The sequence below is a fragment of the Palaemon carinicauda genome, chromosome 23 (genome assembly GCF_036898095.1).
Source record: "Palaemon carinicauda isolate YSFRI2023 chromosome 23, ASM3689809v2, whole genome shotgun sequence".
Taxonomy (NCBI): Eukaryota; Metazoa; Arthropoda; class Malacostraca; order Decapoda; family Palaemonidae; genus Palaemon; species Palaemon carinicauda.
In genome coordinates, this window is record NC_090747.1 from 44,634,460 (window position 1) to 44,639,617 (window position 5,158).

The following is a 5,158-nucleotide window of genomic DNA, read 5'->3' on the forward strand; positions in this document are numbered from 1 at the left end:
CAGTCAAAATCCTTCCACAAATTTCATGGATATGCTATATTTCTTCGATATTTGTGTCAGACACAGTTAATTTAGAAAGGAATAATTATCATTAGCAATCATTTACTTAAAACACTATGCTACCTCTGATGTTGATGAATTATTCAACTGGTGTGTCTTAATTATTTATGGTCGCCCATATATAATTCATATTTCATATACTTTCCATTAAAGAAAAAGACGGTTTTAATCCTATTAATTACTCGGAATATATTTTTATTAACTTTTCGACTTTATACCTGTTGATCGATAGAGGACACATTGAACATACTAGGTTCCTGGTCGTACCTTTAAAACTTAAATCGTTTGTGGCAGATATAACCCAATACTCATAGTATGACTCGAAATATCTGGTGATATTTTTAAGCTTTATCTTTAAATTAGATGATGATGTCTGATCTACATTACATGTTTAACAGGGCAATAATAATAATAATAATAATAAAAATAATAATAATAATAATAATAATGATAATAATAATAATAATAATAAAATGGAATACTTAATAAGGAAGAAAACTTAACTTTCAAAAGAAACCGGAAAGAACAGAAGTATCTTTGATGGGTGTTTTAATTCATATTTTGTTTTTGAGTATATAAATTAACAATAAACGCAAAATAAAACTAAACTTTGGATTTCCAACCGAATAATAAAGAAATGTTGTTTATATAATGTATACATTCGACAATATACAACCTCTATAAATAGTGTGTGGAGGTTTGCAAATATGTTTGATCATAAGTATAGGAAAAAAAATTAATTGCTAATAGATCCTATAGGTCCCTTATCTTTTAAATTCATTTATAGCACTTTACATGGCACTATAAAAAGATATCTTTCATGGAATTGTGTATATATATATATATATATATATATATATATATATATATATATATATATATATATATATATATATATACATATATGTATATATATAAATATATATATATATATATATATATATATATATATATATATATATATAAAAACACACACACACACACATATATATATATATATATATATATATATATATATATATATATATATATATATATATATATATATATATATATATATATATATATATATATATACATATATATATACATATATATATATATATATATATATATATATATATATATATATATATATGTATATGTGTATATATATATATATATATATATATATATATATATATATATATATATATATATATATATATATATATCATATACATACATATATATACACACACTCACACACACACACACACATATATATATATATATATATATATATATATATATATTCATATATATACATATACATATGTGTATATACATGCATATATATATATATATATATATATATATATATATATATATATATATATATATATATATATATATATATGTGTGTGTGTGTGTGTGTGTGTATATATATATATGCATACATAAACATATATATATATATATATATATATATATATATATATATATATATATATATATATATATGTATATATATATATATATATATATATATATATATATATATATATATATATAACGGATTTTGAGCGAAGCGAAAAATCTTTTTTTGGGTGAGATGGCCATGTCGTCCTGATGGAAGTTCCTATAGGGTAGCTTCCTAGGGTATATTACAACTACGGCGATATTCCCAGAGAATTTACCTTAAGGTACCCAGAATTCTAACTCCTGGAGCGAATATCCCTAATGAAAGGGATATCGCGACATATCAGAGGACGTATTCTTTACACGCCACATGGCAATCTGCACCCCAAACAGAGATAACACATCGAAAGAGTCAATTGGCAAGAAAACGAAAACGAGAAAGAAAAAGGGGGAGCCGCTCCTAAGGCTCCCTCTTCTCCCGTTTCTTAAGTGTGCCTGGCGCCAATCCTGGCGCCATCTGTATTCCTTGTAGCGATACACGAGGTGCTACAGATAATGTATGTAGGGAGGGGTCCTACAGCCCTTTCATAGAAAGGGAAGGGCGGGTCCATCAGGACGACATGGCCATCTCACCCAAAAATAGATTTTTCGCTTCGCTCAAAATCCGTTTTTTGGGCTCAAGCCATGTCGTCCTGATGGAAGTATACCAGAGCATTACTGTATCTGTGGATTCTCAGAACGTGCCGTACTCCCCGGAGGTAATTTTTCCCGGTCGACTAGACCTAGAGACCTAAGATGTTACCGTTATACATCTTTTCAACTAACCATAAACCATGTTAGAGCTTCCTGCCCCCTACAGGGAAGAGTCCTACTAGACTCTGGAAAAGTCTCGAAGAGTACATATACCTATGTATGAATACCAGGCAACCCAATATAGTGGTCTCACCCTATATTAAGTAAAGCATAGTTTGTAAAGAACCACTGCGTCAATATGAAATATCGACCAGTTCTCCGCACAATACTTGTATTGGACAAAGGTTTATATCCGCATAGGAGGAAACTTGTAAATCCGCCACCGTCCCCTTATGGGATGGAGTCCTCCCGTTAAGGGAAAGCATAAACCAATGCAACATAGCTTGCATAAAGGAACAATCTATTAGAATTATCCCAGATAAAATACATAGAATGAATGCTCAATTATACCAATAAATTGACACAGGTGAAGGAGACGCAAGGTTCTCAAGAACAAGTTTATTGACAGACAATAAATAGACAGGTTAACAACAATTATATATATATATATATATATATATATATATATATATATATATATATATATATATATATATATATATATATATATATATATATATATATATATATATATATATAAGAAGAGGATAACCAAAACTTTAAGCATAAGTATGATAGTAAACAGAACTTGTTTATCTGAAAGAAAAAACATTACTGCCACTTTTAAGATACCGAGGTATCAAAGTCATAAAAGTCTGTATTACAAATCAATCACATTAGCGTTAGAAATGCTCGGCACACATGTCTGCACTTATGCTAGGTTCACCTTTGGAAATGGAACAGTCTACGTGGGCAACTCAGTGCCCTCACTTAGTTTGTAGTACAGTATGTAACTACAAACTCACCCTGGAATTAATCGTCCCAATTAAAACCACTGTTCCTCGCAGAGTTAAACAGTAGGGTTAACGACGTGACCCACTGCTACCACAGATCTCTTTAGTTCCTCTACTTGCTTCGCATAGTGGCGAAAGAACACTCTGAAAGACTTCCAGCCAGTGTATGAACGGAGATGTTCAAAATCCATACAATTAAAGAAATTTAAGGATTAGGCAACTTTCCTCGGATCGTGACCTGCGGGTGTACTGTCAGGATCCGCTCTGCGAATAAAATATGTGATTTTCGCTCTGAGTTGATTCAGAGATAAATTTGAGCCTGATGTTTCTCCCCTGAATAGTTGACCACCCTTGAAGTCTGAAGTTCTACGAAGATAGACCTTTAGGCATTCTACTGGACATAGAGATGCATCTTCTTTCAGATGGCAGATTCTCCAGGGACCCCACCTGTTGGTGGGTAACTCATTCTTGGCGACAAACGTAGGATCCGGAAACAGGTTCAGTTCTCCCCCATCTAGGAACTGAACACGACCTCCCTCTCTCGAGAGGGCTACAATCTCACTAACCCTGGCCCCGGATGCGAGTGCAAATAGGAAAATAACTTTTTGGGTCAAATCCTTTAACGCACACTCCTCATTGCTCAACAGAGAAGCGAAATGAAGAACTTTGTCTAAAGACCATGAAATGGGCTTTGGAGGTGCTGAAGGTCTGAGCCTAGCGCAGGCTTTCGGAACTTTATGAAAGATCTCGTTAGCGAGGTCGACCTGGAAGGCATATAGAATGGGTCTTGTCAAAGCAGACTTACACGCCGAAATCGTGTTAGCTGCCAACCCTTGACCATGGAAGTGGATGAAGAAAGATAAGCAGAAGTCTGTCGAGATCTCCTGCGGATTCTTCGCCTTGACAAAGGCCACCCATTTTCTCCAAGATGACTCATATTGCCTTCTAGTAGATTTGCACTTATATTCCTCTAGGAAGTCTATGCTGGCTTTCGAAATCCCAAAACGCTTTCTCACCGCTAGGGAAAGAAAATCATGAGCTGCAGGGTCCGGGTTTTCTGTAATGAAACGCAGACAGTCGACTTCTTGACTCGCTGGGTCAGAACTGGATCTGGTAGCGGTAGAAACTTCAACCATAGTTCCAATGCCAGGGGGAACCACACGCTGTTCGGCCACTTGTGGGCCACTATTGCCGCTACCCCCTTGAAGGATCTCAGTTTGTTGAGGACCCTCAACAGAAGCTTGTGAGGAGGGAACAGATAAATCCTGGACCATCTGTTCCAGTCGAGGGACATCGCGTCCACTGCTTCCGCTAAGGGGTCCTCGTACGGGGACACGTACAGGGGCAACTTCTTGTTGTCTTTCGTCGCAAAGAGGTCTATCTGCAGTTCTGGGACTTGATTCAGAATGAAGGAGAATGATCCTGCGTCTAAGGACCATTCCGACTCTATCGGTGTGAACCTGGATAGAGCGTCCGCTGTCATATTGCGGACTCCTTGAAGGTGAACTGCCGACAGGTACCACTTCTTCTTTTCCGCCAATCGGAAGATGGCCAACATCACCTGGTTGAGAGGTGGTGACCTCGATCCTTGTCGATTCAAGCATCTCACAACTACCTCGCTGTCCATCACCAACCTTATGTGGATCGAGTGACGCGGGGAGACTTTCTTTAAGGTAAGGAGCACTGCCATAGCTTCTAGAAAGTTTATGTGAAAGGTCTTGAATAGCTTGGACCAAGTCCCCTGGACTTTTTTCCGATGAGAGTGACCTCCCCATCCCTCCTTCGAGGCGTCTGAGTGAATCGTCACCGACGGGGGAGGTGGCTGAAGAAGAACCGACTTCTTTAGATGTCTGGCTTGGGATCAATGCCTGAGAAGAGTACGTAGCCGAAGCGGAACTGGTCTTCTCAGATCTCTTCGCGCGTTTGATGCATAACTTCTCCAAACTCCGGTTGCATCCTTTAGCTGTGCTCTTAGCACCGGGTCTGTCACCGAAGCAAACTGGAGAGAACCCAGTACCCTCTCCTGTTCGCGTCTTGATATCCTTTCGGAA